This window comes from Scylla paramamosain, chromosome 17, assembly GCF_035594125.1.
Source record: "Scylla paramamosain isolate STU-SP2022 chromosome 17, ASM3559412v1, whole genome shotgun sequence".
Classification (NCBI taxonomy): Eukaryota; Metazoa; Arthropoda; class Malacostraca; order Decapoda; family Portunidae; genus Scylla; species Scylla paramamosain.
Genome location: NC_087167.1, coordinates 377,158 through 387,297, shown reverse-complemented (window position 1 = coordinate 387,297; position 10,140 = coordinate 377,158). Strand labels below are relative to the sequence as shown.

Genomic DNA, 10,140 nt, shown 5'->3' with positions numbered 1-10,140 from the left:
CCGGGTGGCGGCGAGGGGGGCGGGAAGCTCAAGCCCTGCACTGGCTGCCGTGGGAACGCTAGCAGCAGAATGAAATGACAGGGAGCGTAATATTACCTCAGCTCGACACATTTCCACCGTTTTACGACTTTTTGCGGAGACTGACTCAAAGATTACCACGCCGATGTTTTGTTAACGACCTGACAACATGAGTCTGATGTGGAGAGCGCGGCGCGCACGAGGCTGCCTGGTCCCGCCTGCTGCCTTGCCTGCCTGCCTCCCTCCCGGCCACACAAAAACATAACTTGGCAACTCAGCATCCCCAGACCCGAGGAGATGGAGAAAATGTTAAAGTCCATTCAGTGTCGTGTAGCCAGTGAAGGTGGGTAGCTGCACGCTCCGCTCGGGACTCTTAGTTTTTCCGTCTTTCCCACTCCGAACTGACTTAGTATCAGGACGAACATTGCACAGTGTCGAGAGGCGCCACCAGGCTTTCGAGTGCGAGAGACACCCAACCTGTACACACCTCGGAACACGCCTTGACCTGAATTTTAGAGGTTGTGAGTGTGTGACAGTGTCGCGGAAAGTTAGTTGTCTTACTCCCTCAACCAAGGCGACGGCGTGATTGCAAGGTAAGGTTTAAGTCTGTGTCTGTCTTGTGTTCCTCAGTGAGTGTGTGTGTGTGTGTGTGTGTGTTTGAGAAGCTAAATATGTTAAACACAAGGAAAACTACAGCACCTCTGTGAGAATTGCGCAACACTCTAACGGGCATCTCCCAAAACACATGAGGTTGACGATTGCAGAGAAGGAGGCGACGGCGGTGTAACAGTCACTTAAGTTAAACACACAGATGCGAGACAAGGAAAAAACAAATCCCTTCTCTAAACAAACTCGTGTAAAGTTTGCCATGCTGACGGTGCTCAGTTGACAATTTTGGCTCGCGTTGAGGTGTGCAGCGCCTTGGCGGAAGTAAGTGTTAAGGTTGGGAAGGGATGAGGAACAGAAGGATGCTGGGGGCTTGGTGGAGGAGAGGAAAGGAGGGAGGCAGGGAATGCATGGAATGAAGAAAAGTAAAGGTTAAGTTATGTAGGGAAGGGAGAGGAGGAGAGAGAGTGAAAAGTAGGAATAGAGGACAAACTGTGTAGACATAGTGTTTAAGTGAGAACATTGTGAAGGCCATGAAAAGAAGTTACAAACAGCTGTGTGGTGTGGAGGTGTGGTGCTGGGTGTGGCGCGGTAAGTGCAGCCTGGCGGTGGTAACACGGGTTGGTGGTAGTGTGGAGATTGCGACAACATGCGGAAGGAGGGGGAACGGGCGAGCGGTGGATGTAGGAGCTGTGTGTGGCTATAACCAGGAGGAGAGACTGGGCGAGGGAGGGATGAGTGGTGTAATGTGTGTGTCTGTTCGTTGATTGTTAAGGTGTACATTTGTAGACGTGTTGAGAAGGTGAGGGGGTGGAGGATGTGCACGTCTGTGGTTGTGGTGTGCAGGAGGTGATAGTTTGGGCTGGCAAGTCAAGGTTACTCGTTCCTACTGTTTTCATCCCCCACCGCGCCCTTCTCCCCTTACATCACTACCGCCTCCTACCTCCTCCCTCCCACTTGCTCGGCGCGCTCTCACTCCTAGCCACTTGCCCACCTCTCTCTCTCTCTCTCTCTCTCTCTCTCTCTCTCTCTCTCTCTCTCTCTCTCTCTCTCTGGCAGGCAATTGTTCCGACAGATTTCACATCTCATCTACTGCGTGCATTCTTCTCATCCATCCCATTCATTGTATAATTTTTCATCCATCCTCTCTCTCTCTCTCTCTCTCTCTCTCTCTCTCTCTCTCTCTCTCTCTCTCTCTCTCTCTCTGTTGTGTGTGTGTGTGTTCGGGTAAGAGTTTATGATACAGAAAATGGAATTAAAACCTCCCTATCAAGACTAATGATATACAATAGGAGCTTCCTTCTTATTTCACTCTGTCTGATGCGGCGTTCACTTATTCGGCACCCCAACCCCGGCAGACTTAACGCTCGTGTGGAGGTGATCGAGGAGATAGATGCCTTTGGGTAGTACGCTTGTCACTCGCATCATAGAGGGAAGGAAGAAAAAGTGAACCAAGTAATTAAAGGAAAATATGGTCAAATTGTTGGTAGATGAATGGGGAAGTGTTTGCATTGTGGGAGGGGGAGGGATTGAAAAGAAGGAAGCTATGTTGATTCTGTATGTTAATTTGTTCTAGATCTGTGTGTGTGTGTGTGTAATAGGTACTTGGTCTGTTATATAGTTTTAAAGTTTTAGTTTAGTTAATTATAGTGTGTAGAACTGGTATGGTTCATAAAGTACTTATCTGTGTATGTGTGTGTGTGGCAATCGCAGTAGTGAAGGTGATTATGTATAATTAATGTTGTTAGACGAGTATATTAAAGAGAGGGGAAAAAAAAAAACTGGCGTTGGGTGAAAGTAAGTTAAGACAGTATCGTAAATTATTAAAGTCGTATTCCACTATCACATGTTGAGTTGTCGTGAATGTTGTCGTTGTAGATCGTCTCTAAGCACAGGAAATGTGTTGTAGGTAAAGGATGAACTAGCCACTCACTACATCCTTGGCGCAGTCACACCATTGTCTCCCACGCCCCATATAAAACCATACGTCGACATTTCTTCCCTTGTAGAGGACGTCACGTAGGCCACATCATTGGAAGGGAACACACCGTCACTTCCTCCCTCGCCTAGAAAGTCACACAAGCCACATCATGGAAACCCCCGGATCGACATTTGTTTCCTCGTTCACCACGTCACGTAAATCACATCATAAAGGAAACACACGCAGCGGCACATCTTTGCTCGTCCAACAGGTCAAACAAGTTACATCATTTGGGGAAAAAAAAAACACACCGTCACTTCTTCCCTCGTTTAGAAAGACACACAAGCCAGGTCATGAGGGAACACACGTATAGTCACTTACATCAGTGCCATGTCTTCTTCGTTCCCACCACTACCACTACCACCACCACCTCCACCTGTTCCAGTGACACTTATAGAAAAGCCCAGGAACTGTGTTTGTCCTTCCCGATGTAATTACAGTCTAACAAACGAACCGATTGAAAGTCCAGCCAGCAGCACTCCAGCTCTTGTCTTTAATTTGTTTTCCTGCACCGTGAGAGAGAGAGAGAGAGAGAGAGAGAGAGAGAGAGAGAGAGAGAGAGAATGTTGGTGGGTCTTTAACTTATAGGTTGATCCACTTAATTAACGAAGAATCGAGTGATGAATGGTAACGCTGATGTCCGCAGATACCCGCGCCGGCACTCACTCATTCCTGGCTGGAATTCCATTACGGGAGATGAGCACCACCGGAGAACGGGAATCCGGAAAACAATTAGGAGAGGAGCGAAAGAGGGAGAGATGAAAAAAAATATATAAATGTACGAAAAGAAAATGGCAGGTAACACGCACGGAAATGATAAAAGTAGAAATATCAGAACTGGAAAAATCGTGATGGGTCGCGTGAGAGTGGAGAGTGGAGAGGCGAGGAGGTGAGCGTGCAGGATTGCTTCGTTCTGAGGAAGGAAGAAGTGAGGCGCAACGGGGCTCCCCTCACTAGCACTCCTACCAGCTTCCCTGGCTGCGCCTTCGTCAGGTGTATGTCCGCTATAGTCGTTGAATTGTTAGCCAGGAGACCGTGATGGACTAGTCAATATAAATACACTTCTAAGTTCATTACTACTTTCTGGTCTGGTTTTTTTTTTTTTTTTTCTTCTTCTTTTTAATGCTGCAAATTCTCATTATGTGCATATCCGGCTGCCAGTAGTTAGGAGGTAGTGTGTAAATGATAGAAATGTATTTTTATTAACTAATATCTGGTTCATTACGACCGTCTGTCAGTCTGCATTTCTTTCTCTCTTTTTACGTCACATTTTCTCGTCTCGTGCATGTCCTCCAGCTGTTAGATAACAGGCACTATTACAAACGTATTTGCAGCAACTATAATGTATTTAATTTTCCCACCATCGTCTGGTCAATCCGTATTATTTTTTTTTTATTTTAAACCACAAGTCTCTGGGGGTAACTTTTTTTTCTTGCATTTACTGCCCTGTTTTGTAATGGTTAATGAAAGGCCTGCTGCGGCATTATAAAGCATGCAGGTACTGGAAGGAATAAATTGCATTCTAATGCTGCAGTGGAGGAAGGTGATGAAGCACTGACGGAGGGAGAGAGGGAAGGGAGGGGTCGTCTCAGGGTGCGTCGTGGAGGGAGGGACAACAGAACACAGCAGACCGGGTCGTGGTGAGCGTGGTCACTGGCCCGCTGGTGGACAGGTATAAATCTCTCCTCAGCAGTGATTACCGTAAGTCACCCGCCGAGAATCACAGCATTTAATTCTCTTCATCACCGGCGGCCGTAGAGGGCGAGGGCCAGGTCGTGCATCAGGGCGCCGGGAGGGGATTACAGTAGCCTTGGTGGTGGGATGGTGTGGTGGTGGCGGGGTGGCGGCGTCTAGGCTCAACTCTTCCACATGCTCTTCTCTCTTCATTACCGTCACTCCCACTCGCCCTCCTTAGTCTATGCGTCTCTCTCTCTCTCTCTCTCTCTCTCTCTCTCTCTCTCTCTCTCTCTCTCTCTCTCTCTCTCTCTCTCTCTCTCGCTTTTCCTTTACGCAGTCCAGTCTCTTAAGTGGTTCGCCCTTCCCTCTTTCTTTCATTCATATGATTCATAAAAATAATGTGATTTTAAAACCTGATGCCGGATTTTCAAGTGTATATCTTCCAATTATGAAGATTCATGGAAAGCGTTACGTGGGTCTGGTCGTAGCCCTCGTGTGTGTGTGTGTGTGTGTGTGTGTGTGTGTGTGTGTGTGTGTGTTATGATGCATGTAGTAAGAAAAGATTCCAGAAAAATCGAACACTAGTCTGGAAATAGCGTATTTGCTTTCCATCCTTCCGTTTTTTTTTTTCTTTTTTTTTTTTTTTACCTTCTATCTTTCTATTTATATGCAGTAATTCTGTCCATCATGAATCCATCCATACACCTCCCCATCCGTGCGCTTATCTACTTGTTGGAGTCGACTCGGAAGTTCACGTGTTTGTTGTTTCTCATACGAGTAACTCAACTACATATCTAACCCTGGAGTAAAACTGAATTGCATGAACTTTGATCATTAATTCTTGCTCAAGTTAAACAAGATGTATAATTTTTATTTTTTAACATCGCTTGTGTCTAAGTTGTACATGAAAAAACAAGTATCTCCGTGTTTTGAGATTTGGTCTTATTAAGGTTTATGAATTAATGTAAAGATGTAATGTAATGTATTGTTATTTTACTACTTTGATCATACCTTAAGAATCAAAGCAGTGTAAAAAATATATCCTCCCTGCGGTATGAAAGTAGATAAGTGACAAGTACAACAAATACTCTTGAAAGCTTTAGTAAATTATTGGAAGATTCGTCTACACGTGACAGAATTAAGGAACCATACACTGCATGCGTCATTTTTATCTATGAGCTTAAAACCTGGCGCTGTCTTCATTCTTCCTAACCTTCCTTCGTGTTGAGATGTTCCTCTCTGCTGTGTCGTGCCTGAGTGTCGTTGAAGGTAAAGACTTGCCTCCCCGTTTATTGCATTTCCCCTGCAGCGTGAAAATGGCGTGTCACCTGAAACGGTGCAGTGAAAGTGTATCATCTTGATTTTGTGGAAGTTTTTTTAGTTTTTTGTTTTACTTCCGGATATATATATATATATATATATATATATATATATATATATATATATATATATATATATATATATATATATATATATATATATAATATTTCTAAATTATTAACATGAGAAACACTCTTGAGAATTCGGCTTATCATTTCGGTGGCCTTTGAAAGTAGTCATGGTGAGAGCAAAACGTTTCTGTAAACGGGCTTCTGCACTGCAAGATGATGATCTTAAAGTAAAAGTATCTTCTTAGTTTTTCTTAGGAATATTTATTTTCTCTTACTTCTGGATATATATAATATTTATTTATTTATCAGCTGTGCCGTAAGAGCGTCGGGTTTTCTATTACGTTGATATCCTTTGCGTTGACTTGACATGGTGTACCTACATTGACACAGGGACTCACTGTTTTCTTCTTGTTCTGAGTAGGAGCAAACACTTGTGTTGGTGTAGAGTTGTGTTGACTTCAGTTTGATTTCTTTTCGAAGGGTTTTCGAGGGAAGTACGCGCTTCAAAATTTCAAATATCCACTGTGAAGATTATAGTGGCACAGGAGGCTGCTGTTCACCAGTGGCTCCTCTGCATCACCCATTTAACTCACTATCAAGGCCAGCGCCAATCAGAACTATAAACTAAACTGATTAATTGGCGGAGGTCTTGAAATTTTTCTGTCATTAATTTTTTGAGAGTGGTATAAGGCATTATCTTCTAGTTTGGAAAATCTGGTCACGAACCGTTGTAGACGCAGAATTAAATGGACGCACCGTCGATTGATACGTTTAACAGACTGCCGACTCAAGAAAAATTCCGAATTGTATTGAGTTGAATTTGAAAGTTGTCTGGGAGGACGCTGCTAGATGCTCTTGGTGGGGTGTTCTGCTCGACGCTCGTTTATCGCCTCTTAAAGCGTCTGATAAATATCCTTTGAGCTGAGAAACGTATTAGCACAGGCCTTTTTTGTATAATATCAGTGTTGGATAATATCAATATTAAGATTTTCTCTGGATTAATATACTATGAATATGAGTCTATATAACACTACGTGACTCATTTGCACTCAATCTTCTATTAGTTCGAATACTTTGATATTAGCTGGGCTTCAAATTAGGGCCTTGCAAACATCCTGTCATGGTGATCGCTTCTATCATTAGCTGAGGACTTTAGATAAAAGGTAAAAAATGGGTCCTTTGTTCTCGACTGACAATTTATCGCTGGCGTCCCTATCCTGAAACTATTATAACAAGGAGTGTCACCTGTGCTCCCCTGGCGGATGAGCACACTGGCCAACATTCCCCAAAGCTCTGGACAATTTTTCCAGTGTCATCATTGGTTATCATATCGCCTGACGCAAAGTGATACGAATAGCTTTCCGGATGCGTATGTTCCAAAAGAGACTATATACAATGGTCGAGTTATGAATTTATCGAGTTATTTCCTCATTTACTCTGCATTTTTAGTGGGTTTTAAAATGGAGGTTTTGCTGTGAAGTTACGTTTTGTCATTTTTTTTTATGTGTATGTGATTGTGCGCATGATTAGAGACCGTGATTGTTGACTTTTTGGATCGTAGTTTTTAAAAGCAGGTTTTTGCGAGGAAGCTACATTTTGTCATCGCCTTTGACGTGTGTGATTGTGCGCATGCTCAAACAAAAGACCGTGTTTATTGACATTGACTTTTTGATTTCTCTGTTTATTTCCCTAGTGTTTTTAGGACTGTCAAGAGTGCAAATCTCACGAGGAAACCGTGCCATCTCCTTGGCCACTCACGCACCGCTTCCATCTCCGTAATGAAAGGTGAAGGACTGATTTAGTTTTTTTTTTTTTTTTCCGAAAGGTAAAAGATTATCTAAAATATCATTGGGGCAATAGTGCTACTAAATATTGTTTTTTCCTCTTTTTCCTATTTTTTTTTTTTTTTTTTTCCTGCAGTGGTAGGATGCAAGGTCAGGGCACAGGAGCATTGATGAGGTAGTGTAGGGTTGGTGCATGCGGTATTAGTACTGAGAATGAAAAGGAATTATTTCGTTCTCGTAGTTTAGCAGCCAGGACATCTCGGGAGTTAGTAAGGAAACAAAAAAGAAGGAAAAAAGACAGGAAAACTTGGAATTATGGGAAGAATTTAATGACGAAAAGATGAAAAAAATGAAAAATGATACCTACTCTTAGAAGAAAAATGAAGGTGCTTAACAGACGGAAATATACATGACTGGGAAGACATTTATTTATTTATTTTTTACGTGCCAGGGAAACAGGCCAAGAACACACACAAAAAAAAAAAGAAATAAAAATAAGTAAATCAAAAGCCCGTTTTTAATGCCACTCGCAAATAGAAACAGGATGAGAACCAGAATAATCATCTAATTTAGTCTTTTGAGATATTAAGCGCAGCACCTGTAGAAGTCAAGCACAATAAAGAGACTCCTTGGCATTTACGTGCACCAAGTTACACACCTACACACGATTAGTAGCGCAACACCAGGAGCCTCGAGGGACGACCGGCTGGCTGGACACGGGGCGATCACGTTTAAAGCTCTGGTTGAAATTGATGCGATTTGTTGCTTGATATTCTAATAAAGGTGATGAGTTGCCTTTTCTTTCCTTTCTGGTCTTGAGAGAGAGAGAGAGAGAGAGAGAGAGACTATTACTACTGTTACTACTACTACTACTAATAGTGTGCGTGTGTATGTGTGTTTACATGTAATATACATACAGTAAAGTTACAACTGTCGGTGCGATTTCCGTTATTTCGTGAGATCGCCGGAAGTCGTGATGTAGTTTTTCAGGTGAAGGCCGCGGCGTGGTGCGTGGGGCGGGGCAGGGCGGGGTGGGGCTGATCTGGCTGCTTCACGGCACCTCCTGGCGTGAGTAAAGTGGCTTAAGTGTGTCCTCGTCGCCCTGAGTTGCTTCCTGGTGTCGTGAAGAGACCTGGGGAGCTGTCGTTGATGCTGCTGCTATTTGTTACTTAGTTTCCACTGTTTTTCTTCATAATTACGCCACTGAGACATTGAAAGTATTATATGAGCAGTCAGTCAGTTGAAACGTCGTGGCCATTGATGCGTGTGATTTGGTTAAGGGAGAAAAGTGAAGTGAAGGTAGTTTTGAGAGATAAATTGTATGTAACCGTTATTTTTGCTTCCCTTATGTTATTTTTTTACTTTCTTTTCATCCGGCTGAACTGTTCGTGCTCCTTTCACACCTAGGAGTTTCAGGATCAAGCTCACCACCACTAATGAGGCTATATAATGATATACATACAGTACAGGTGTGACCTCAGCTGTGGCGTATCGTGTGTGCCTTGTCAGGTGTGTTGCTTAATTAAGCGGGTTATATTTTCATATTTATGTATTTCTTATCTATTTTATTTTTTTTTTTATTTATTTTATTTTATTTATTTTTTTTTTTATTTTATTTATTTATTTTTTTTTTTTGTGTGTGTATGTGTGTGTTGCGCAAAGTGTAAGCAGGCTGAGCTCCAGGTGTACCGCACAGGTGAGGTCCATTAGTATCTTGTCAGAGTCACGGTTACCTGGACTGAAAGTTGCCTCATCGTGTTCTGGCAGCCCACGCGTCACCTCTGCGTCCGAAACCATGCAACGGTTACGATTTAGGAATACTGTAATGATTATCACTGTTTATGATACATACAGTGGCGAACACCGCTAAATATGCCCAATGTTGAGTTTGAAATACTAAAGTGAAAACTGCTGCCCATCCTAATTACTGACCTTATGAATTTCAATAGGAATTATCACTATTTATAATACATACATACAGGTATCAACGGTGAATGCCGCTAAATATATCTATGTGGAGTTTAAAATAAAGTGATAAATATTCTCTATACTAAGTACTAACCCTATGAATTGCCACGCTCATGCATTCTCTGATAAAACACAGGTCGGTAGTCTGAAAGAGGAAAAACTAAATGACAGAGTTGAGAGAAGCGAGATTTAGATGTGAGGAAGGACAGAAAAAGCTAAGGAATTCATGATCGCTCTGCTCCGCCATGAGACCATAAAAAAACGTGGGGGAACATGAAGCCGTCACACAGTCACAGTTGGAATGCATTAATAACCACTATGACACACACCTCCGTACCATCATAACTTATCATTGCCGCTCAAGGACATGTAATCTATAATATGGGATCAGAAACTGTCGCCCGTTCGCTATTTACACGAATTTGTCACGACACACCTCGACACTATTAAAAATTCTCATCGCCTTTAGAAAACAACATCCGGATCTACACTGTGGCCAAACTAGTGACGAGTAGTTGACTGGAGTGGGAGAAACTGATGCTAACCATTTGATGCTCGTTGCTATTGTGGTATTACGATTCCCTTTGGATGTGAAGTGGAAGTGAAGATACGCAGTAAGGATGGAAGGAAGGAAGTAAGGATGAGAAATAAAGGAAGTGAAAATTGTAGGTACTTAGAGATATGGAGGAAGAGAGAAGGAAAAGTTGAGAGGTAG

The 10,140-nt window shown here is 42.8% G+C and overlaps 1 protein-coding gene across 1 annotated transcript in view; it reads left to right on the top strand.

The window, feature by feature from the left end:
- The first annotated feature begins 326 nt into the window (after positions 1 to 326).
- Positions 327 to 10,140, top strand: part of LOC135108279 (extracellular serine/threonine protein CG31145-like) — a 196,466-nt gene continuing 186,652 nt past the window's right edge. Inside the window, exon 1 of the mRNA XM_064019064.1 lies at positions 327 to 611. The gene's annotated coding sequence lies outside the window, so the exon portion shown is untranslated. The remainder of the gene's footprint in view (positions 612 to 10,140) is intronic.